Genomic DNA, 25992 nt, shown 5'->3' on the forward strand with positions numbered 1-25992 from the left:
ACACCGCCATCTTGCCTTTGTGCCCGGCTGGGCACCTCCGTGCCACAGATCACCGTCACCGCTCGGCTCCCGAGGCACCGCCAGCAGCCAAACTCTCAGCCCCGAGCAGTATTCACCCCACAAGGCGAATTTTATGCGGCCAGATGTCCCGCAGGCTGCAATCACAGGATAAATTGCGGGACTCGGCGCGGAGCTACACGCTCACACGGCCATCCCGGTCGGCGCCAAACCACGCCCCCTCACAGGTGTCTGTGATGTTGAGAATTGCCTACGGTATGCCAGCACCGGAGTTTTGCAATGGGTGCCTCTCAAAGCAGCCTATTACCTTCGGTACACCGAGGCAAAAAGCAGGCGTGCAAGCAAATATTTCACATTCTCACTCATGGGATTTACATTCCCTCACTCATACTGATTTTCAGCTTACTCACTCTCACTCATTCTCACTTAATTGCACTTACTAATTCACTCTCACCCACTCTTCTCTACTCAATGTTCCCCTCATTCACCCTTACTCATTCACCCTTACTCTGATTTACTCATACTTACATTGTCTTGCACTCAGTCTTGCTCTCACTGCTTTATTCTCATTCACTCTCACTTATTCCCCCTCAGTCTGACTCACTCATTCTTTCTCACATGCCCTAACACTCCCTTGCATTCATTCTTATTCAGTGCCACTCGCCTACTCTCACTCACTTGCATTCACTCTCACTCTGCCTCAGTCTTTCTCCCTCACTCTGACACACTCATATTCACTTACTGACATTCAGTATCACTCATTCTCACTGAATACATTTCTGCTTTGGAATTTTGTTTTATGAAAATAAAAAAAACATGTTAAAAGTTTGACAGACAGTACCGTCATGTTAATGCAATTACAGCTCCTAAAGGCATCACAGATGAAATACAAGGATGAAGCATATACAGCCAGACACCCTAGCAGGGATGTCTGCCAACATAACCCCACTTTGCTTATGACATCACCTTACACAGGTACTTCACCTTACACAGGTACCTTACACAGGTACTTCACATTACACATGCCCTTCTCCAGACATCCCCAGCTCAGTCCTTCATCCTTTGGTGCACTTCTCAATACACCCCCAGCTGTAGAACAAAAGTTACAGCCCAGGAGGTGGCAAAATGCTGGCTGAGCCCTTGAGGGGTTATTCTTTTCAAGTCCCCATGAGACTTAGGGAGGGACTCCTCTTTTTTGTGCTGGGGGAGGCTGTGTTCTCCTGCAGCTCCTCCTGCACCCTTTGCACACACCTCATGGTGACCCTGTCCTCCTGGGGCCACCACCAACAGAGGAAACGCTGTTTTCCCTTGCAGGCCGGTATGGGCCTGCAAGGCATTATGGGCACTCGTGAATATTAGAGCAGCAGCTCCTCCGGGGAGAGCCGCGCTGTCCCTCCTTCCTGGCGCTTCACATCACAGATGATCTCTAATCCTCGGTGGAGGGCCCGTTCCTACCGGGACCCCCGGGTGAGTGCTTCTTTGCGACTCGGGGAGCCCACCCCCAACCGCTTATGCCAATTTTCGGGGGCCCGGTCCCTCCCAGGCCCCTCCTTTTGTGTACGGGGTCCCGGTCCCACCCGGAACCCCACAGGGCTCTCCATGTTGGAGGGCAGCCCGGGGAGCCCACCTCTGGCTGCCTCCGATGGCTCCCCGCCTGGCCAGCACCCTCGCGTGCTGCCGCAGGAGCTGGCCCCGCAGTTCTGGTGTGTCCACTCCGGCGGGCAGACACGTCGCCTCCCGCCGGCCCGCCTGTCCTTGGGGGAGTGCGGCTTCACTCCCCCGGCCTCCTCCTTCTCCACGGGCCCGGAGATGGGGTCCCAGGCCCCCAGACATTTTCAAGGGGGTGCAACGGCGCTCCCCTTCCTCCGGAGTCTCCGGCGGCCAGGGTGGGCTCCTGGCAGACCACTCGGCCATTTTCGTGGGCAGCGCAAAGCCGCTCCCCGACTTGTCTTCTCCCTCTTCGGGGCCCGGAGATGGGCTCCCGGACCCGAAGACTTCTTTGCGGGGGGCCCGATTGCACTACCCGCCTCCTCCTCACACAGGTATTTTCATGGGGATTGCAATCGGCGTTCCCCGACTTCAGCAGGGCCCGGAGTTGGGATCCCAAGGCCCTCTCCCCAGGCCCAGGGGGGCGTGATGGCGCTCCCCTGCCTCCAGTTTCAGCAGGGGCCAGGGTGGGCTCCTGGAAACCCACGGGGGTATTTTTCACGGGGAGCGCGACGATGCTCCCTGACTTTTTTTCTTGGGGTGGCAGCCCCCGGTACCTGACCCACCCCAGGGGCACATCAAGACTGGCGGCAGAGCTGCACGTGCTTTGTCGTCAGTCTTCTTGGAGGTCAAAGGTCACTTACCTTCTGGGGGCCATATCTTAGCCCCCAGGGTTCAGATCTGCACCATGTTTGCCTCCTCTTGCTCCTGGTGGTGGTCCCAAGCCACTGGAAGCACTCTCCTTTGCCCTCTGGGTCTCACAGAGGGTGGATTCAGCAGGGAGCTGCCTTCACTGGCTCCCTGCGCCAGCCTTTTGCTGGCTTTCCTCTTGGGCCTCTCTTCTCCCTGCACAGAGGCCCCTGCTTCTGTGCACTGGTCCTTTCCTCTTCTCCTGGCACTGTTCAGGATCCTGGGGCAGTCAGGGGGTTCCTCCTTCCAACTGCCCATTGTGCCATGCTCCAGCACCGCCTGCCTCAACAGACCACACCCCAGAGAGAGCTTCTCTTCCTGTGCATACACTTTTTAAAGTTTGGTGAGGTGGGCTGGCAGGAAGTTTCTGTTTGTCCTATCAAAAAGCGAGACATCACTTTACTGCCCCTGCTCCCTCACCACCTCAGTCACAGTGGACTTTGGACCCCTGTTACTCACCAGTTATCCGCTCAGACCCCCTACACCTCCCCTCCATGAAATCTCCACCAAATGACAGGGATCCCAGACTACCCTAAGAACCCTCCAGGCTCTGGGTTAGATACCTCTAGGTCACTCATGGTCTACATGGACTCAGCCTAACTAGGCCCACCTTTGCCCTTGGGCATGCATCGCTATGCCTACCACTTCTCTGTACAAGGGTACAGTGCCTCAGCACCGATGTGGTCTTCTGGGATAGGTCTACATCCCATCCCCAGGGTCACTAGCTGGTCTCACCTCCGGAGTTTGTTCCAACCAGTACCCTCTCTCCGTTTGGTCCTTGCACTCCAAAGATGCAACCTCTCTGGACCCTCACCCTCAGCCTGCCGCCACCCTTTCGGGATGACTGGCTTCCCTAAAAAAAGCACAGCCACTTGTGCTTTCCCCACACAGAAAAGCACCCTTTGGCCACCGGCCTCGCTCCCTGATAGGACCTCAGAGCGGCTTCACTATCATACTGGCAGTGCCAGGGAGGAACACTGAGGGTGCCTCATCAGGCATCCTACAGCTCATTCACCTGTTAGTAGCTCCACATGGAAACTACCCCTGCAACCTGGACACCTTCCTTGTTCTCCGCTACGAGAACAGGGCCTATGCACCCTTCCCTCCCGAAGTACCCTTAGAGAGCCTGTGGGCCCGAGTTAGCCATACCCAGGTCCACCTCTCATAGCTCTCTCCGGTCTCCCTGCAGCACCTTGGGAGACAGTCCAGGGACCCACATGATCCCTGGATGGCCGGCACCACACCTTCTGAAGAGCAGGGTCCCTTCCCTTAAGATAGGCCCCACCTGCCTTCAGCGTAGTACTAACACACTCAGCCAGGGACCCTAAAGATCCCGGCTAAGTCTGCATCACCCCTTTGAGAAACACAGGGTCCCTTCACTTAAGATGGGCCCCACCTATGTTTAGGGTGGTACTACCTTGCAGAATTCCACCTCCTGCTACGAGGACCTACCTGACTTATCACCGGCTAAACATCAACCCAGTCACCACCTCAGGTTCACAACACCATCTCCAGAATGACATCCTGTTGCTTCCTTGGGTAATCACCTACCTAACCCTGACACCTCAGGGTCCACCACTAACCCTTCACCTGGAATCTAGGGAGCACATCACCCCCTCTCTGATCTCCACTTGGTTCGTTACCTAGCCTACCTAGTGTACTTAGGGGCTACCACTACACATCCTGCTCATGAACGACCCTCCTCGGGGGCCACCCCCTACCAGGGGCCACCCCTGGGATGCTCACCTACCCCACCAGATAACCAGGGGGATCTGCTGGACCCAGAACTCTACCACACCCTCCTACCACCGTGGCAAAAGTTTCTTGGGGTCCCCAACCCCTGGGATGTTACTACCCGGGTAAAGAAACCTCCTGCCCCACCCTTCTAGTAGTTTTGGCCTGCGCCAATGGAAAGAAAACTTTCAGCGGGGCAAGGATATCTGGGCCCCCCTCTGTGGAAACCATCCCTGCCCTTAAAAAGCGCAGGAATCTGCCAGGACCCCTACCTCTCCTGTCCCCCCAAGGCCAATCCACCCCTACACCCCTATCTGTGATGTAGGTATCAGTTGCTGTCCCTATCTCTTGAGGAGATACCCTCCTAATGCAGGTGTAGTGTTAAGATTCAAAGGTGTACAATATGGCTTAAAACATTTGTATACAATCATTTCTAACCCTGTGTGGTAAAATCCGCTCGGCTCGCGGAATTTGCAGAATTTCAGCAATCCTCATTCTGTGGAGAATGTGGAATTACCAGAAATTCAGTGATCCGCGGCATAGCGGAATTATTTCCTTGTTCGCACTTTAAAAATGTGTTTTCGATTGTGAGGTAGGGACTTACCAGGATCCCTGCGTTCGCCTCTGAGCTTTTCTATCTGTTCGGGTGCACCACGAGATTTTGGTAGCCAGCCGTGTGATCCCGCAAGAGTGTGCTATCGCATACACGTCATTCGCCGCGCAAACGGACACCACAAGAGTGTGCGATTGCAAACACGTCATCCGGATGCACCATCGGACAGTTTGGTGAAGCTTGCGATGCTGAACACGCAAAATTTACAGTCTGGAGAAGAAGAATATCTCAAGCAGCATAAAACCTTCTCTAAAATAATGGTTTGGATAAAAAAACTCCTCAGATTGACATTTGGCTGTACTTTATTGTGCAAGGAGTCCTTACTTTTTTTTGGGAGAGGAAGGAAGTGCCACAGATTCTCCAACTTCCTGTTCCTCTCCAGCAGACTCCTCCCAGTGCTTTGTCCATCTCCTGTTCATTTCTCATTTGGATTTGAAGCTGGAAGGATCACTCTTTGTGTCTGCTCTCTGCTGCATCATATATCATTGAATTTGAGGATTTTTGGATTTGAGATTTGAGAAATAAGTTGCTGTTGTTGTTTGTTTGATTGGGGCATTGCAGTTGCTGCAACTACAATTTTGGTATTTTTCATAATTTTTTTATAAAATGTATTGTGGGTAGCCAGTAGGCCCAGAGCTAGTCATGGGTCCATGATGAAACAACTGTTCCTTTGGTGTGTGTTGAATTTATTTTAAACATCATTAAGGGCATGGATGGCATTGAATTGAATTGCAAAATGTGTATTTTTGGGGTTATTTCAGTTTTTGGGTGTGTGTGGTGTGTTGTGTCGTGTCTTCTTGTGCACCTTCGTTGCACACCTTGTTTAGCTCTGTGGATTTTCATTTTTGTATTTTATTGCATGAAAGCTGTGTTGTTTAGCATGCCTCCTTTGCCTGGCTATTATACCTTCGGGGGTCGATTCTGGCGCTTTATAAATAAATAAATAAATTATAGGCCTGTTTCAGTTCGTTGTTTTACAGGCCTCCTGCTTGTTGTTTGTGACTGTCCATGTATCTGGTGGCCATTTTGTGGTGGTAGTTATAGAAGTGTGCTGCTTTTGTCAGATAGGCCTGCATGTGTTTCCTTTGTTCCTTTTTGGCCTAGGTCTCTTGTTGTTATGGGCCTGGCCATGTGGCTGGTGGCCATTTTGAAGCCAGGCAGTGTGCTTTTGCCATAGGCCTGCATTGTCTGTTTTCACTTTCTCGTTGTTGTTGTAGGCCTGGCCATGTGGCTGGTGGCCATTTTGAAGCCAGGCAGTGGGTTTTTGCCATAGGCCTGCATGTCTTTCCTATGTTCCTCTTGTCTTACTGCTTTCATCAATCCCCTTTGCTAGCTGCAGCTCCCTGAATGACGTGATGATTATATAATTTAATGCCAAACAAACAGGTTCCACTTCTATTACATTTGTATTTTGTTTTCGTTCTTCTTCTTTCCTATCCTTCCTGAGTGTACACAGTATATACCATGAAAGCCCTTGTTGTCAAAGTCTCACAAATGGCTACACTGTTATATTTTTTTAATAACTTAAACTGAGTTAATAAAATGTAATAATATATTAAAATATATAACACTAACAAGTGTGACCACCACACACTAAGTTATATATTAATAATATATAATATTATATATTATATTTGTACTAGTAGTATTTGAACCACAACAACAAATGCAACATTTCACTGATGTTCTTCCTCTGGCTTCTTTGCTTTTAGGTGCACAAAAAGACAGAGGAAGAGGTGTCGTCATCACCCATTGTACTGCCAGACAATATTCCTGCTGTGTACAATGTCACGAGACGTGTGGCCAGAGACATCTCTGCAACTTGTGCAACTTGTTCAACAGTGTCCTGCAGACATCTGACCAAGATGGCCCCAAAGAAAGTTACCAGGTCCTCCAGTACCAAGAAAGTTGCCAGTGAGAAGAAGGAACAGAAAAAAGAAGTGGCACTTGCCAAGACTGGTGTGCCGCCCTCGTTGTTTTTTGGAGAGAAAAACGTACGCCTGCAGCAGCGGTGTCCTGCGGGGACCAAGCTGGGAGCAGCACCTCCGCATCAGCGGGCCCACCCCACCAACTTAGGCCAAAGCCCATGAGTGTCGCAGAGGTAGCCAGTCTACTAATGAGCAGTGTTGTTGAAATGTCATTATCCAAAGTAGTACCCAATCAACGCAGGTGGAAACTCTGCAGATAAGGGGGCAGCAACAGCCGCAACAACAGCCAAAACAACAGCCGCAACAACAGCCCACAATAGTAGTTGTTCCTCCTGAACTACTTCAGGAGGCAGTTTAGGAAATCGAGCTTCCTGCAGAAGAAGAGGAGCAAGCCACTCTTTCAGAAGATCCATTGTCTTCCAGATCCCCAGCAAGGAAAAGGAGGGTTAGTCCATCAACTTTTTCTTCAAGCCCCGCTTCCGATGATCTAGATGCCACTTGGAATCCATCAGTTCAGTCCGACAGTGATGCACGCCACAAGACAAGGCTAGTGAAAAGGAAGGTTTCAGAAAGCCTTAGAGTTATGGAGGTAGATGTAGAAGAGGGGGATGATGATGATGACGAGCCAGTCATCATTGACATCACTCCTGGCCCAGAGGAGATGGAAACCAACATTATTACCCTATCCAAAATCGCTGCGAGGGATGTAGTACGGATACCACCAAGACAGGTAACACCACCTACAGCTTCCATATTTGCATTTGCTAAGGCCTGGCAGGGACCTACATCTACATCCAGCTCAACTACCACCTCAGTATGTAGTGGTACTGTAAGTGCACAGAGTCAAATTCCACACCCACCCTCCAGTTCATCTGACATTGAAAGTGGCACCTCCAGCAGCACCAGAAAGTACACCTCCATAGTTTGGGACTTCTTTTCAGTTAGCAGTACGGTAGAGAACATTGCTATATGCTCAATTTGTCGAGACTCTGTGAGGCGGGGTAAACTTGGTACACACTATGGTTCCAAAGGCCAACCAAGTCATCTTTAAAAACACCACATGATACAGTGGGAGGCTCGCCTACTTCGCTTACAAAAAAGTAAAATTGCTCCCATTGCTGTTGGTGGGTATGAAGAAATAGAAGAAGATATGATTGTGGTGGAAGGTGAACAAGACGGAGACATGTCAATCCCTGTCCCCAGCAGTGTAGTGGTACCGCCCACATCCTCAGCAACATCTCAGTGGCACCGGGTCCTTAGTAAGATGAGTCCTACTCAGAGTCAGACTGAGACACCAAGGCAACCGAGTACTGCAATGAAAAAAAGTGCGTCGTTCAGCCTAACTGGGTTCAAGAAGACAGCTGAACCACAAAGGAAAATAATGAAGCCTACCATTGACAGCATGCTTAGGTTGGGGGGCAGTACGAAAGCAACCACTCAACGGCACGTTTGTACAATGTTAAGCTGGCTAAAATGTTAGTGCTGGACCTTCTCCCTTTTTCTTTTGTGGAAGCGGTGGGTTTCATTGAATTTGTGTCATGCATCTGCCCTTAATGGAAGGTTCCCAGCCGGTCCTATTTTGCCAGAGTTGCTGTTCCAGCACTACATCAGAATGTGCTGGAATTGCTTGGACAAGCTTTGCAGCAGAGTGCTGTTCACAATATCCACCTGACAACAGACATGTGGACCAGTTGCCAAGCCACTGATTACATGTGCATCACTGCACACTGCATCTCTTTTGTGGGGGTTAGAGAAAGATATCTGAAACATGGTGCTGTTAACACTGCTGAGATTTTTAATGCTACTCAGAAACATGCAACTGTAGGCATGTTCGCCATGGAGAAATCTCATACTACTGCAAAAATTTTAGAAGAGTTTAACAGCAGGGTCTTTGAATGGCTGCGCCCAAGAGGGCTTAACATTAGTTTTGTTACCACGGATAATGGCAGTAATGCACTTAAGGCCATGGAGGATGGTGCCTATTTTAGGGTCCCATGTTTGGCGCACTGCATTAACATTATTGTTCAAAACTTTCTGAAAAAAAGAAGCCATAGTCAACAACTTACTGTCCACCTTCCGAACAATATGTACACATTTCAGCCATTCTTTTAAAGCCCCGGAAGCAGCTGAGGATCATTCAACGTGAATATAGAATGACAGTCAAAGCACTCATCCAGGAAGTGGCAACACGTTGGAACTCAACTTATTACATGCTTGACCGTCTGTTTGAGCAGTACAGACAAATCAATGAATATGTCATGCAAAGAGGGGATGCTACTGTGAAAGGCATGACCCTTCAGATGGACCAATGGGGCCTGACAGAGATGGCTTCCTCCTTTCGAGGTCTTCACAAGTGAAGTCAACAAGGAGGACTGTACTATGGGCCTAGCTATCTCATTGTTGCACATGCTACAGCAACAGCTGAAGGAGGTGTCTGAAACGTACAAAGGTGTGGAGGAAAAAAATGAAGCATATGAGATGGTGGAGAGCTTATCCCGTCGCTGAGCTGGAAATACAAGGGTGCAAACTAAGATTGTGTCAGAAAAACACTACATTTGTGCCACAATTCTGGATCCACTGTACAAATTGGCACTGAACAGTAAGACATTCATTCCTTTTTCAGAAGTAGACGTTGCTCGGGACAAAAGTTGGAATAGCTGAGGTAGCCACTCACTTTGAAAATGAACAGCTGGCTATTAAAGGCCCGCTACTCAAACCCACAACAAATACTGCAGCAGGGCATCCGGCATCAAGTTCCACTTCAGAACCTGAGGGCAGTGCATTTGGCTCAGAGCGGTCACCAACACTATGGATATCAACAGCAAGAACCGGATCATCAGCCCCAGTAAAATCGGCACAGGATTAGTATTTACAGCAAGGGCTTGCTAGGTCCAGTGCTGATGCAAAGAGGCCAAACAAAGTGTAGCATCCCTGAACATTGAGCAGATGGTCCAGGCCTATCTGGATGACCCTGCAGAGGTCTACATTGATCAAAACCTATTGCGGTATTGGTATTGCGGTATTGGTATGGGAAAAGGAACCAATTGCCAGTGCTCAGCAGGCTGGCGATAAACTATCTGACTTGCCCTGTCGCAATTGTCTCTTCTAAACATGTTTTCAGTGCTGCTGGTGCCAATGTAATAGTGAAAAGGACCAGTTTCTCGCCCAAAAACGTGGAGAGGTTAACCATGATCAAAATTAATCAGCACTTTATACCACTGAATTACACAATACATGACTCAACGCAGGAAGATGAGGACAGCAACTTAGGTGATGGAAGTAGTGTGTTAGATGATGATTACCTACTTCTGGTTGAAGCCCCAGAGTTTGAGGATGAGCTATACTTCTCTGGTAACTAGGCTTGAACTTCTTACTTTCTTCCTCCCTTATTTACTTTTATTTGTGTGTGTGTGTCTTTTTGGTTCGAAACTTCGAATCACAACCAACACATCACCACCGTCTTGTAGTCTTTTTATTACCATATTGCAGTTTCAGCTGTCTGCATTTCACTGAAGAACACTACTGCAAGTCCTGCTCCTCCATCCTCCTGACTCGCCCTAAATTCATTTCCCTCAAGTCAGATGATGATTGGATGTAGAATAGAAGAAAAAAGAAAATGCAGCCTTGTTGAGTCCCTCCAAAATAAGTGGAACATGATGACTACTATAGCTATCCTCCTTTTCCTCCTTTCCGAGCGAGACTGCCCTTTAACTTAAGATGAGAAGGAACAGGTAATGAATGATGGCATGCATTGGACGCTGAATAAGTGATTTGCGTTGTTGTTGTTTGTTGTGCATGAAGTGAATTCATTGTGTACTATTATTTAATCTACACACTAAAAGTCAATGTTTCCCTTCTTGTTTTTAATAACAAAATTGTACTTCTACTGCGGACTGACCCATTGCATTTTGAATATGGAATGTAGACTCACTCTGTACAATGCACACTGAGTTGGACAACACCATGATGATGACCACAGTGACATAATATATCTTCACAGTCACTCAGTAGGATCGGAGATGATTGATTAAATAAGTCTGGGTGTTTCATGAGTGGCGTAAAAGGTAAACAAGTTAACAACAACCATACCAGACGTACATGTCTGTGTAGTGGTGGAGTCTAGTTGGGTCTAGTGGTATGACTGACAGCGGCGCATTGATTTAGCCCCTTAATTTGTAAATGCTATGTTGCTGTATATGTCCTTTGTCTGCCTCTGTCAAAACAATGTATGCTAAATGGAGGATGGGTCATGGGTGCCGTGGGCCTGCTCTGTCCTCTTGTTGTTGTTGTAGGTTAATGCTGAAAACAGAGTAGACATGATGTATCCATGCCGCCACTGAAAGTGTTGTTGTTGCACTCCACAGTCATTTATGCATTTTTTTCTCCTTGATTTTTCAATATCAGTTTTGTTTTTCCATCTACAATTACAGGCCGGCCCTTACCCTGTGCTATACTCACACTTACCTTACCAATCCATATCCGCCAGGCAGGCAGTGGTGTCACCCAAGATTGATGGACTGAGCGTCCATGGAAGGGATGACTAAGAGGAATGCAGAGATGCAGCTCCCCAATTTACCAGGATAACAACATACAGTAACATAATCAACATTCATCATCTTTTACATATTTTGATTCATTTTTTAGTTTTAATCATTATGAATGTGTGTTGTTGTTATTGTGTTGCTCTCTGCTTATTATAATTCATCCCTACAGCTATTTTTTTTATTTTCTTTGCTATCTTTAAAAGTAAGCTCTGTACAACAGAACATAAACTGTATGGAATTTAGGTCTCTCTGAGGGGAGACAGGCATGGCACAGCCACATTGCATAATATACTGCTGCTGTGTACTGTCTAATTGTCTAGTAGTAGTTAGTAAATACTACTTATCATTAACCATCAAGTTATCAATATCATCATGCATGCATTTCCTTTTTCTCCCTTAAAAGATTTATGGATATAGTCGTCTGTCAAGATTGTGTTTTGATGTTTGTCCATGCATAGTGTTTTTCTTTGTCAACGTTTTACCCAAACCCCCCTTCCCAACCATTCATCAAACCCTAACTCTCTGCACCCGGGGTGAGTGATTTATTGAGGTGTGACTAAATTAAATGTACACCAATAATTGATCACACGCTTGCTGGGGGGGATGTGGCGCAAGCAACACTAATTCAATTTCAAGGCAGGGCGAGGATCTTCTTCTGCTTACCCACCCATGATCTGCATATTTGCAAGGTAATTTTTTTTCTCCAAAGGAACCTAATCCATCATTATTAACCTGTTTACCGCGGTGAACATTCCGCCGCGGTGCAGGCGTTTCAAAGGGTGGGCGGGGCTGCATCAGCCAAAGGTCGTGCGCATTACCAGGGAGGTAGTGCTCGCGTCGGCCCTTGGCCGAAGCGAGCACGGAACGGGTTAATTGCTGGCATCGATTGGATTCGTCATCCTCCTACACAGCACTAAAGGTTACGCTTGTGTCAAGTGTAGGCCTGGTCGAGTGACTCGACACAACAACAGTTTGTAACTTGTTGTACTAGGCTATCCCCGCCACCATTATGTTTTATTTTATTTTGGCATATTATTTTGTGGCAGTAATTTCTGTACAGTACTTTGTACTACTACTCCTCCCACAGTCTCTTTCAGGTGACTGACTGTCTCATTTTCTTTTTTTGCAAACTCTACTGCCAGTGTCTACTACTACCACCACAATCATGGCATGTTGGGAAACCAGACCATCATCATCACCATGCAACCATCACTGTGCCTAAGTTAAACATCAAGCACAGGTAAGAGAAGAAGTTTGGGGAGGCATAATTAATAATGGAAATGTTTTAATTAGTTCACACACCCAGTTGTAGAATAAATAGACTAGGAGGAGAGACTGACAGTACTAGTAGGACAAGTCACTCAGTGAGGGGGACTGCATCCTTCTGTTTGTGTCTAACAAAGTCAGCTGTTTATTTAAATAAAAGCCTGGCTGTGGCCCTGCAGCAGCAAGGAAAGAGTGTGATGTAAAACTGTAACCCCACCCACAAAACATTAACAAATCATATGTAAAGTATAAATATAATTTAATCCCCTAACAAAAATAAACTATGTAAAAAATCCCCAAAACAACACCTGACCCACCCCTCTCCCTAACCACAAACAATGTCAGAAACGAAAAAGTCCAAATTGTCCATGTCTATTACCCCAACGCCCAATTCCTACCCACCAAAAGAAACAATAAAAAAGGTCCAATCCAACAGGGTCACAACTCATCTGCAGGCTCGCCTCTCCAGGACCTTAATTCGCTTCCCTAGGTCGGCCCACGCGGTGCTTCAAAGTGCAACAATTGCCCCCACGGGGAGGGGGGGGGGAAGGGGGAAGGGTGGCAGCAGTGCTTAATATAGAAGTGCGTCAGAGGGCGATTGCCAGATGGTGTCGCCGTAACGCGGAGGGGCCTGGGGCATTGGAGGAGGCTGCGGCTGCTGCCGCCTCCTCCTCCTCCTCTGCCAGAACCACCAGCCGCCGGTATGCTTTGCAGATGGCATCCAGCTTCCTGCGCCGGGCCATGGCTGCCAACTCCTTCCTGGTTGGTTTTGCTTGGGAAGGAGGAGCTATATCAAGAAAGAAAAAAATACTATTGTTGTAACCAATACTCTTAGCAAAACAGTAACACAAAATTAATTCAACACATAGTGGCACAGTAGCACTTCCAAGCACAGTACATAACATTTTTGGTATGTATCTATCCTCCCACTTCCTTGGCCTCTAACATTTGTGGGAGTTTCAGGAATTATACTAGCACTATGGACTCAAGTACACACTACACCAGTCTTCTTCTTCTCTCTTGTTTAGCGAAATACGTTAACTTGTTGTAGCCGGCATGCCAGCTCAGTCAGCTTGCACCCAAGACAAACATACTCGAGTCATGATGCAGATTCACATTAGTTTTCTTTACTACTGTCTGCAGGTGGGGAAGCTTGTATACTTTTCTTTTATGCCAGTCAGAAATATTACATCTTGCACGTCCTTCCTCCTTCCACCCTTCTTTCCCTTTTCGTTCAACCCATCCATCAAGGTCATCTGATCTGACTTTTAGTCTTCTCCATAAACCTTTCACAGCTGAGTTTAAGTCAGATAGAAGAGGCCATTGGTTACTCAACACTCCCGACGCTAATGCTAATGCTAATGCTAAGTAAAGGTGTCTTCTCCAACCATTCACAACAACTTCTTACTTACTAAGTCTCAACAGTACAGTGTACACCCTTGCAGCGAGTGTAATGTCAATAAGTTAGGAATATAACTTACCACTGCCCGCCACTGCTGCTGGCTCACCCCCTGCAGCTCCTGCAACTGCTGCATCTCCTTCTCCTCCTTCTCCCTCTGTGGCCGCGTCGCCATTGCCGCTCTTCTCGGAAGTGGTGGTCGATAGTACGCCTAGAAAAAACATTACATATTTTAGATGCCATATACACATCCCCCTATTTATTCTTTTTCATTAGCAAGATTTTAAAAAAGTGAATACCTATACAACATACATCACAAGTACAAATAGTGTACTAGAGTACAATAGAGACTAGTAGTGTTATATCATGGTCCCTAGGGTCACTCTAGTCTTTGCTAAATTAGCCTGAGCCATGAAACCATTTTAGCTTTGTGTCTTTTATTTTTGCGCACGTTACCTCGCAGCTTGTTGTGCAAGACGCCTTTGAGCACACATGAGCACATACTGCTACTGTCTGAGCGCTGCTTACAAGTTCGAAAAACAAGTTACTTTGTTATGGAGTTCTGGTCAGTCCTTATTGCTTAGCCATAACATGCTACACTTTTGTCACGACTGAGAAATGCTTGCAATATACTAACGTGCACCATTTTTATCACAACAGACAGAAGATTCCCTTCTACGAACCAGAGCTTTGAGGAGCTTATGATGGAGCCATTACTTCTAGGTTCTTCTAAGGTGAGGGGTCCCCCAGAATTGGCTCAGAGATCTTCATTTATAATTTTATATAAACTATATTCCATTTCCTACCAAGGGGAGGGTGGTTCTTCCACCACTGTTCAGTATCATCATGATTTTTTTTTCTCCAAAAACCTTTAATGAGGAAAGTCAAGTCAGACACATTACACTGTGCAACATTGCGGCTCAAATTGACAGAGTACAAATCAAGTCAAACATTTGGTAACAAGTAGACTACACCTTACAGCGAGCGGGAATGCGTGAGGGTTGAGATCACAGCTCCACTACACAGAGGTCCTTCGCCTCAAAGGGGAACACACATATGATAATAACATCAGTGGGGAGAGCCAAGGGACAGGGGCGCCTACAGAAAGAGAGGAGGCAGTCACTGACCAGCAACGGCGGCCGCCGCGGGCACAGGGCCGGCGGGGAGTGTGGGAGAGGCAGCGCCACTGGAGTGGGAATGGGAATGGAGATAGGTAACCAGAGGGCCCCAAATGTCAACAGGTCGGGACTTGGTGGGTAGTAGATCCCAGAACTCCGATAAGAGAGTCTGACACCGAGAGGCATCCTCTGGCCAGCTCTCAGCCCTTGGTGCAGGCTTATGACCCCAACACATGGCCACCCTGCACATAGCCAGGACCAGCAGCATCAAAATCAGGTGTCGGGAAGCATCAGGACAGAATTTTGCAAAACCAAGGAGGCATAGGGGAGGGTCGGGATGCACTGTGGCACTAGTAATGTCAGAAATGGTGGAACACACAACCCGCCAGAAGTCAGAGACCTTGGGGCACCACGCTAAATGTCCAAAGTCCGCGGCAGGGGCAGCGCAATGCATGCAAGTGTCACTTGGAATGAGCCTGAGCCTGTGGAGTGGATCAGGGGTGCGATACAGCCTGTGCAGCTACTTAAAATGTATCAGTTGGAGCCGGTCAGTATAGCCAGTCGGCCTGCGCAATGTCCATACCAAGATCCGCGCCCCATGCCTCCCGCGCCCAGTCTGAGGAAATAGAGGTGGACATTAGAGTAAGCGCGTATGAATTAGTAACTAATGTGTGCAGCGTCGGGGACATATATATGAAATCCAGAGCAGGCATAGTGGGTGGGAGCAGAGGGAATGTAGAGTGTAGTTTCCGGCAAATAGCACGTAGCTGATAAAATAAAAGTGTGTCCAGCGGCCCAGCGGCCCTGAGGAGAAAGAGAGCAGAAAGTGTTCTCTGGGTAAAGATCCGCAACCGTCCGCAAACCCAACCGTGACGCATTCCTAGACATGCCAGAAGGTTGAAGTGGGGGAAAATCTGGGTGGTTCACTATTGGCACGGCATTGGCAGAGAGCAGGGAATATTGGAGAGCCGCCGTAGGCCAGACCAGGCCCAGCGCAACGTCTCGACCATGTCGACCTCTGCCCAGTGTGCACCGCAGGCGCGAACAAAGCCATAGACAGAGGCCAGGGGGAAGCAATATCCGTCTCAACGGCAACGTGAGGCTGATAAGGGGTAGGGTGTATCCAAAAATGCAAAAAGCTGGCCTGGGCACACAGGCATAGATCCTGAAATCAGGCGCGCCCATACCACCGGCAGACATGGGGAGAGTGAGGATGTCATATGCAACTCTTTGCTGTTTACCCACCCAGACGAGTGAAATGATTAGGGAGCATAACTTGCAAAAGAAATGAGAAGTGAGAGGGATAGGGACGTTTAAAAACAGGTAGAGAAATTTATGCAGGTGCACCATCTTGGCGATTGCGATTCGGCTCGCCAGGGATAGCGGATGTTGGCTCCAAATTGGAATCCTAGATTCCAGCCCGTCAACCGCACAACCACAGTTCGTCCAGATCGCTACTCAGCCAGCTGCCCAGATATCGCGTGGGGCCAGAAGCCCACACAAATGGAAAGCCCGGTGTGAATGGCATGGTGGCATCTGTCAAGGAGAATAAAACAGACTTGCCCCAGTTTACTTGAATGCCGGAAAGTCCGCCAAAGCATATGATTTCCCGGACCACAGGGCTGAGGTTTTCCTGAGGATGACGGATAGGGTAACATTGTCCGCGTACATGGCGACAAGTAGGGAGCGGGACAAAAAGCCAATTCCTCTGTGAGTATGGTGCTGCCAGAGCTTGGCGGCCAGGCGCTCCATTGCAATTGCGAAGAGCATGGGCGATAGAGGGCACCTCTGACGTGTGCCACAAGCAATACTAATAGGGTCGGAGACCTGGCCATTAATACGGAGACGTGCCGAGGGATTAGTGTAAAGGAGTTTAACCATGCGCAAAAAATTTCGCTGAAGCCCATGCGTGGCAAGAGGTAAAATAAAAAGGGCCACTCCAGCGTATCAAACGCCTTTGTAGCGTCCAACAGGGGAGCCACGGCCGGGAGGTTAGGATTAATTTGATGCAAAACTGAGAAAATCGTGCATAGGTTGTGCGAAGTTGCCCTGCCAGGAATTAAACCTGACTGGTCATGAGGGGCATGAGTAATAGAAGACGGGAGGCGATCAATTTGGCAAAAATGTTGTTATCAATGTTGATTTGGGAAAGGGATCAGTAGGAGTCGCGACGGACGGCAGGCTTGTCGGGTTTGAGAAGTAAAATTATCATCGCCTCACCTGACGATAGCGGGAAAAGGCCAGTATCGTAGGATTCATTATACATAGCCGCCAAGTGTGGTTCTAGGAGATCAGCGTACATTTTGTAAAATGAGGCTAGTAAGCCATCCAGGCCCTCGGCCTTGTCCTCGGGTAAGCTACTAATGGCTGCTAGTATTTCCTCCCTAGAGAAAAGTTCATCAAGAAATTCACGGTGGTAGTCTTCTAGCCAGACTAGCGCAATAGGCTCAAAACATTGATCAAACGCCTCCTGTGGCAGAGGAGTACCGGCCAATTATAGCTGAGAATAAAAGTCCAGGAAGCAGGACTTAATTTCCTCCGGGAAGGTAGTCCTACACGAGCCGCCGTCACTAAGGGCCGTTATATAAGATGCTGCTCGCGGTGGGCGGAGAAGATTTGCAAGAGAGTGCCCCGGGCGGTCCCCCTCACCGAAAAGATGGGTCCAACCCTTACTGCCCAAGAACGACAGTTGGTGGTCCACTACTTCAGAGAATTCAGTGTGCTTTTGACGTAGTAACGCCTGCCTCTCTGGACTGGGGTGTGCCGCCTGGGCGGCATCCAGATCTTTAGTTTCCACCTCGAGCTTAGCCAGAGTAGTGCAGATAGAACGGAGGACACCGACCTGTTTGGAAATGCATTCACCCCGAATGACGGCCTTAAACCCTTCCTATAATGTAAAAGCGGAGTCAACGGATGCCGTGTTTAAATCACAATAGTTAGTTATAGCTGTGTGGATGTCCGCACAAAAGACAGTGTCCCGGAGGGCGTTGGGGGAATGACGCCAGGTAAATGCCTTTGCGGGGAATGAGGAGGGCGGAAACTGATCTGAGCCGGCGCATAGTCGGAAAAGGTATGATCCATGTGTGCTGCGTCGGTGAGCCAGGACAGGCCGTCTGGTGAGGTTAGCCAGAAATCTATGCGCGACCAACAGCCCCTCACACTGGTAATGCAGGTGCCCTCAAAGGCATCAGGACTGAAGTGGCACCAAGCATCATAAAGAGAGTTATCAGATAAAATGGACGTGAGAGCCTCGGAGGCATGCGGATGAGGCACATAGGAGCCCGACCGATCCAAGGCAGCCGATGGAGTGACATTAAAATCACCTCCCCAGACGACCGCTGGGGGCCACAAGCGGAGATGAGGTGCCAGATGTAGTTAAAAAAATCTGAGTCGTCCGAGTTAGGACCATATACCGCGGCAATCGTGACAGTCTGGGCCGACAGTAAACCATGGAGGATCACATACCTGCCCTCAGGATCAGTGAGTAACTGGGCGGTCTGCCAAGGGAGACGCCTGCACAACCGAATTAAGACCCCCCACCAGCATATGACGAGTAGGTAGAGGAGTGGGATTCCCCCCAATCTCGTGCTTGGAGTCTGGAAATGGATCTGGGCAGCAGGTGCGTCTCCTGTAAGAGATATATATCTACCTTGTGTCGCTGTAAGTGTGAATTAATCAATCGGACCTTACGGTGGTCGTTTAGACCACGGACATTCCAAATCCAGCAGAGGATGTCAGCCATGAGAGGGTGGGTCAGGGAGTAACGTTGCGCAGCGCAGGCGGTAAGCACCACAGGCAGGCACAGCTGTCATAAAAAGAAAGTGATCCAAATGGCAGCGAAAAGCAGCGCAGGCGGGAGGCTCCACAAGCAAATAGAAGCAACCCACCGGGGACTTCCACAAACAGGGCAGTACGGGGGAGCACGCAAGCATCTAGCTGGCAGATGCGGCACTGAGAGCAGAGCGTGCCGGTAAGCAGGGGTAGTGCCTCGCACACCCAAACACAGGGAGTACAATAGATAAATGGAGGGATGGACCAATGGAGTTGCATGATCACAGACAGTGAATAACCTTTGACTTGAAACAGAACGAGGTTAGGAAACACAATGCTGTGTCACAGTCAAGACTTGTAAAAGCAATACTGAAAACACATACGTGGCAAACTGAAGCCACCTCCCCGTAGAGGAATGGAGAACCCTCTGAGCACCTCCCACCCCATCCCCGCCCAGCAGTCCCAGAAGAAGAAAACCCACCAACCCCACACCCACTCCAACCCCCCAATCAGGCTGAGTAATCCACCCGCCCCATCCCAGGGACCCATAACTGGGAAAGGAGAAAACAATGGAAGAAAAGGGAATCATCCCGTGAGGGCATGGCAGGGCTAGGCATACACCCCAGCAAAAAAGCAGGGTGGCCAAGCTACGATTATAGCAAGCATCAGACAGAAAAGGAGAAAAAAAAAATGTCTGCACTATCAATCCGTGTCACTGAGGAGATCTGCGCTGTTGGGTCGAAACACGGAAAGGGGGAGCGAGCAACTTCACCCAGATTCTTGGCAAACGGCATGGCTGAGCAAACACTCCTGCAAAGGAGCAGGGTGGTCAATCAATGGTGAGGGGAAGCATCCAACAGAACAAGGATAAAGAGAGCACAATCTTCACAACATCAGTCATTATCGCTCAGGCGACCAGCGCCATCAGTCAGAGATGAGGAAAGAAGGGAGTGAGACTCTTTGTCAGGCTTCTTGGCGAATGCAAGAGCCTCCTCTGGTCTGGAAAAACAAGTGTTTTAGCCAGCCTGACGGACCCTCAATTTCGCCGGGTATGCAAGGGAGTACGAGACCTCAAGTTTCTGAAGAATTGGGCCCACGTCCCGATCTCTGTAATTAAGAATTTTCGCATTGATGGGACGTGGAGGAAGCCCGGGACTGGGACGTGGGCCCAATTTATTTATTTATTTATTTATTTTGAAAGTTTTATAGAGCGCGGACAAGACCCTTGCGGGTATCAGAGCGCTTTGCAGTAAATGAGTTTGGTTATATCATACAATAACATATCATAGAGCACAGCATTATTCATGAAGACAAAAGTAGAACAACATGACGCAGAGCAGGAGCGGCTTGGTGAATCAAAGAAGAATAATGAGTAAACAAACAGCAAAGCGGTAAGGTGCACAGCAAAGGCGGGCAGACGAAGCAATGTCGTGAGAGCCTGGGGTTGTGTTTAGGTGAATTTTGCCATAAGGATTCCTTTTACTTCCAACTAGAAGGATGAGGTGGAGGGGTTCAGTCTTGTTTCCGGTGGAAGGGCATTCCATATCCTGGGTGCCATTCCTGAGAAGGATCGTTTGTACGTTTTTTTCTTATTGAATTTTTGTGGCTTCAGAAGGAGGTTTTCCGCACTTCTCGTGGATCTGTTCCCCCCGGATATTGTTAGTTTTTGTGTGAGATAGCTGGGAGCCCGGTGATGTAGGGCCTTGTGAGTCATGCAGGCTATTCTCAGGTGAATTCTGGCTTCAAAAGACAGCCACTTTAGAGATTTTAGGTCAGGGGAGATGTGGGACCTTCTTTTCGAGCCAGTGATGAGTCTTGAAGCTGCGTTGGTGGCGGCTCTTAGGGGAGCTGTAGTGGCTTTGGGGAGACCGCATAGAGAGACACTTCCATAGTCCAGCCACGGTAGAACTAGGGCTTGAACCGCCATCTTGAAATCATTGGGAGGTAGAAATGATTTCAACTTCCTTAGTGTATTAATCTGACAGTTTGCTCCCTTTGTTGCGGTATTGATGTGTTTCTGCATATTGAGATTGCAGTCCAGAATTATACCCAATGATTTCGCTGAATCCACAATGGTTGGTTGAACGTTGAGTGCTGTAAGGTGTTTGATCCAATAGTGCATTATCAGGACTTTGGCGGGTGGGGCAATTAGGAGGAATTCAGTTTTCAAAACATTAAATTTGAGATGATTTTCTGCCAGCCATGTTTGGGTGGACTTAAGAGTGCTGTTAAGCAGATTAATGTCATCAAGGGAGTTGATCTTGTGGTACAGTTGAGTGTTGTGAGCGTACCATTAATAGGTTGAAGAGTGTAGGGGATAGCGAGGAACCTTGTAGGACTCCTAGTGTAACTGGGACAGATTTGGACAAGGTGTTGTTGACTTTAAATTTTTGAGTCCGGTTTTGCAGAAAGGAGGTAAACCAGTTGAGTACTGATCCTGATATACCCATTCTGTGCTTCAGCAGATCAATCAAGTTCTCGTGTTTGACCGTGTCGAACGCTGAGGAGAGGTCTAGTAGGATCAGAAGGCACGCTTCATTTTGATCCAGTATTTGGAGGGCATCATCAATGATGTGTATCATGGCCGATTCTGTGCTGTGGTTTGCCTGGAAGCCAGATTGATAATTGTTGAGAAGGTTGAAGTGATCAATATGATCTGTCAGTTGATGGTGAACACATTTTTCCAGAAGTTTGGCCAGGGTGGGAATATTGGAAATAGGGCGATAGTTGTTTAGGTCCATGGGGTCAGCTGTGGGATTCTTAAGGATGGGAGAAACCTGCCCCACCTTTAGGGAGTCAGGGATGCAACCTTGTAGAAGAGAACTGTTTATGATTTTGGTCCCGAGAGGTGGTAGCAAACAAGTAAGATCTTTAACCACATACGCGGGGAGAGGGTCACTGAGGTGATTGGAAGGCTTCAGGACATCGAGAAATTTGCCAATGGCATCTTCAGAATCGGTGTAAAAATATGACCATATTGTGTCATTTTTTAGGGCAAATTTAGACGGGGTTTCTTGTGTTGAGATAGTGGGTGGAGAAGTTTTGGCGAGCAGACAGGCCTGCGCGTTTAGATCATTGATGAGATCTTGCTTGATGTTTTCAGTCTTAGTATTAAAGTGTTTAGAAAAGTCTTCACATGTGGGTTGAGGTTGAGTTAGATCTTGTGGGTGTTTAGGTGGGTCCTTGGATTGAGTTTTAATTAATTCAAAAAGTTTTTGGGGACTGTTACTTGCCTGGTCAAGTTGTTGGCTGAAGAAGACTGCTTCGGTCCGCTTGACCTTTCGATAGTAGGAATTTCTCTTTCTTTTTAGCATCATGAGGAACTTGGCGGATGGTACCGATCTCCAGTTGCGTTCAGCAGTTCTAAGAGAGTGTCTGTCCTCGTTAAGAAGATCATTGAACCAGGGTTTAGAGACTTTAGTGACAACCCTTTTTAGTTGCAGAGGATCAAATTCATGATTATCGAGGACATAGAGTTGAGGTAGTGGTTGGTGAGATCATGTACATTGGAGGACCCAGTGGGGAGTAGAAGTAGGTTCTGGCTTGAAGTAGGTAACGTGTTTGGGTTGAGTTTTTTCCAGTCTCGTTTCCATACTTTAGGTTTTGTGGGTTGGGCCACATTAAGTTTAACTGTTTCATTGATGAAGAAGGTGATAATGTTATGGTCTGACCAGTCACAGGGGAGGATCAACTCCAAGTGAGTGGACTCGCTCTTAGAAATTACTAAGTCCAGGGTAGCACCTTTATTGTGTGTAGGGCTGTTGCAAATTTGGTTGACGTCTAAGGCATTCAGGAAGTTCTTAAGACTGTTGACCATTGAGTTGTGGGGGTCGTTCCAGTGAAGGTTGAAGTCCCCCAGGAAGATTTGGGTGTTTTGTCGGCCAGTGTGAGTTGTGATCAGGTCCATGAGGAGTTCAGTGAAGAGGAGGTTGTCACCAGGTGGGTAATAGATGATGTGTGGCATACAGACGGGTTTGCCATTACTGTTGATGTCAAGGTGTATGTATTCAGAGGAAGGGAGTGCCCAGGCTATAGCTCTGTTTACGGTGATGCTGCTCCGGTGTATGCATGCAATGCCTCCTCCAATCTTACCAGTCCTGTCAAGGCTAATGATGTCATAGTTCAGGGGTTCTAGGATGTCGATGAGAGGTGAGGAGGATTCTGTGAGCCATGTTTCAATGAGAACGATCAAGTCCAGATTAGAGGAGGTAATGAGATCGGCTATGTTGGTGGCGTGTTTAGAGGCCTATCTGCAATTCAGGAGTGTGCATTTTAGCCGGGGTGTGGCGCAGGGAGGGGGGAATTCCTGTATGATTGGGACTTTACAGAGATTACTGTTGGTGATTCCCCTGTTGTTGTAAGTAGAGGGCCTGTGAGGGTTGGTGGGGATAGAGGGGATAGGCAAGTGTATGAGTGCAACGGGTGACCTACAGAAGGGTTCATAGGAGAGCAGGAGAGCGTGAAGATCGGTCTCCGAAAAAAGGGGTATTGGTGCGCGTTGGCCGGGAGGATAGATTACGGTAGGGTATAGATTTCCAACGGGGAGCGATGTGTTTAGGGGGGTGGGAGGCCAGGGTGGGGGATTTGCTAGATAAACTGGTTCTGTATGATCTGGGGAGCCAAGGATGACTCAATAGCATAGCTGTAAAAGCGTTAAGATCCTTTTTGATTATATGGAGCATGGACATGATCTCATCCAGTCTGGTGTCAGGAGTGATTGTGATAGGGGAGGGAGGTGATGAGAGCAGTGTGTGTGTCTGGGGTGTAGACTGGTAGGGTGTTTGGGCTACAGCCAGAGTGAGTGAATCGGTATGTGTAGGTGGATATGTGTGTAGGAGGGGTGTAGGTGTAGGTGGCTGAGTAGAGGGTTTGGAGTGTTGGTGTGTGGGTGTGTGAGGTGCGATTGGGAGAAGTTGGTGTTCAGAGGGTGGACTGATGTCTGAGGAATAAAGGGGTGATACGCGGAGTGTAGGTGACAGAGCTGTGGGGGATTGGTTAGCGTGAGTGGAATGCTTGATGATGGTGTTAATGCGAGTAGGGGAAGAGGTAGCGGGAGAGAGGGTATTATTAGAGGGGTGGGGGGCTATGGTGCTTTCCGTGGTAGGTTCAAATGCTAATGTGGGTGCAGAGGTAGAGTGGATCATGCTGTATGTGGATTGATTGGTCTGTGCGGAGTTTGAATTGGGAGTGTAGATGAAAGGAGGGGGTGGGGTGGGGGGAGAGATGGATAGGAGAGGGGTTGTTTGGGCGGGGTGAGGAGTATCAGAAGAGGGATCATTAGCTGATGGGGGTACGTCTGTAGATATGACCCTATTATGGGGGAAAGTTTGAGGTGGGAGTTGACAGTGTTGAGTGTGTTATTGTGAGGTGTGGTAGGAGTAGGGGGAGAGACAGTGTTATTGTGAGGTGTGGTAGGTGTAGGGATAGAGACGATCGGGGTGGTGAAGGAGGGATGAGGAGCTATGATCGGGCCTTGAGTGGTTTCGGTTGCCAAGAGTGGAGCGGATGTAGTCTCTGCCATGGTGGGAAGGGGAAGCGTGAGACGTTTTGTTGAGGTGCTGCTAAGTGTATTAGTGGGGGTAGACGCCATGGTGGTAGGGGTGGGAGGGGTGGATGAGTCTGGATCCCTTGATGGTGGGGAGAGTGGAATAGGGGAGGGACCGAAGGGCGTTCGGGGGGTGACACCAAGAGTAGTGGTGGTGGGGGTGGTTAGGACGGCCGCTTGGATATTGTCCACTCGTTCTTTAATGATGGGGAAGATGTTGTCTAGGAGATTTAGACTACGGTCCGTGGCTTGGATGAGGATAGTACTTTTGTTGTAGATGGTAATAGTTGCTGTAGCTTGGAAGAGTTGGGAGGGGGCGATATGGATGGCTAGACCATGTGCCGATTTTCTTGTGGAAGATATCGGAAAGGCGGCTAGGAGTGCTTTCCTCCATTGTGCTCTCTGTTTCGTGTGGAAGATGTAGTCGATGGTTGTGTGCCCATTGCGTGGGGAGAAGTAGGGATCAGCGAAGAGAGTTTCAGGGTGTTATTTGATAAAATTGTGTTTGAATCGTTTGGCCGATTTTTTTGTGAGGCCAGGGGGATAGATGATGGTGTGAGTGTGGGTGCCTGTGAGTTCCATGGCAAGTGTGGGCAAGTAGGTGCGGCTGAGAGGCTGCCCGGAAGACTAATAGACTAAGGATGTCTGGGGCTAGGGAGGGGTTCAGTGAGAGGGAAGGGGGAGGAGGAAGTTGGGGTGCAAAGTATGCACCTGGGGCGCAAAAAGGGGAGTCAGGGGAACGATGGGCGCGCTCCACAATGAACACTGGGGAAAGAGCGTCGACGAAGAATTCTCGTGTGAGCTGTTCCACAAAGTCCTTTATCCGTGCTATGTTTGCGGATTCCGGAAGGCCCGTGAGGCGGAGGTTGCCCTGACGGGCGCGGGCCTCCAAATCTTCATTCTTCTCCCAGTTGACCGCCAAAATCATGTACATCTGGTGGAGCTTCTGATGGTCCTGGGTGGCGGCATCCTCGGCGTCTGACACCCTGGACTCAACATGAAGCAGGCGGTTGTCGTGGGAGTCAACACGGGCTTTGACCGAGTCAAGTCGGGCAGAGAGTTGGTCCAATTGAGTCGCGATGCTCGTCACGGTTGACTTGACGTCAAGCATTATGGCTTTCAGATCGCCGTCTAGACTTGGGGGGCATACATCGTGACAGCAGAGTCGGAACCATCGGAGCTAGCACCATCCTGTCGGGAGGACCTTCGGAGTTCAAAGGCTATCTTATGCTGCTTGGGTCAGTATTCTCCATGATGTGAGGGCAAGTGGTCAAGAAGAAGTCTAACAGGAGGCAAAGCGCGACAAGACCGGGCAGAGGTAAACAGGCCCCCAGCAGCTGGTATCACGTGGCGAGCGGCAGTTCAGCAGAGCCCACAGCGTAGAGATAACAGTGGCCCAACAAAGGAACTACTGGGGTGGCAAGATATACCAGGGGCCACCAGGCCAGTGGATCTACACAGCCACAACAGGAGCCAGCGTCCGCAGCTCTCCGAAGACACACTCAGTGATGGAGAAGGGCCAACAGTCCAACAAACGGCCCCAGGAACACCAACCGAGACCCAGGGACCCAGAGAGCAGGGCCGATGAAGAAATTGCGTGAAGGCAGGCAGCACCCCGCCCAGTCAATCCTGGCCCGCCAGACAGCACACCCAAAGCAG

The sequence above is a fragment of the Lissotriton helveticus genome, chromosome 1_1, assembly GCF_964261635.1.
Source record: "Lissotriton helveticus chromosome 1_1, aLisHel1.1, whole genome shotgun sequence".
Taxonomy (NCBI): domain Eukaryota; kingdom Metazoa; phylum Chordata; class Amphibia; order Caudata; family Salamandridae; genus Lissotriton; species Lissotriton helveticus.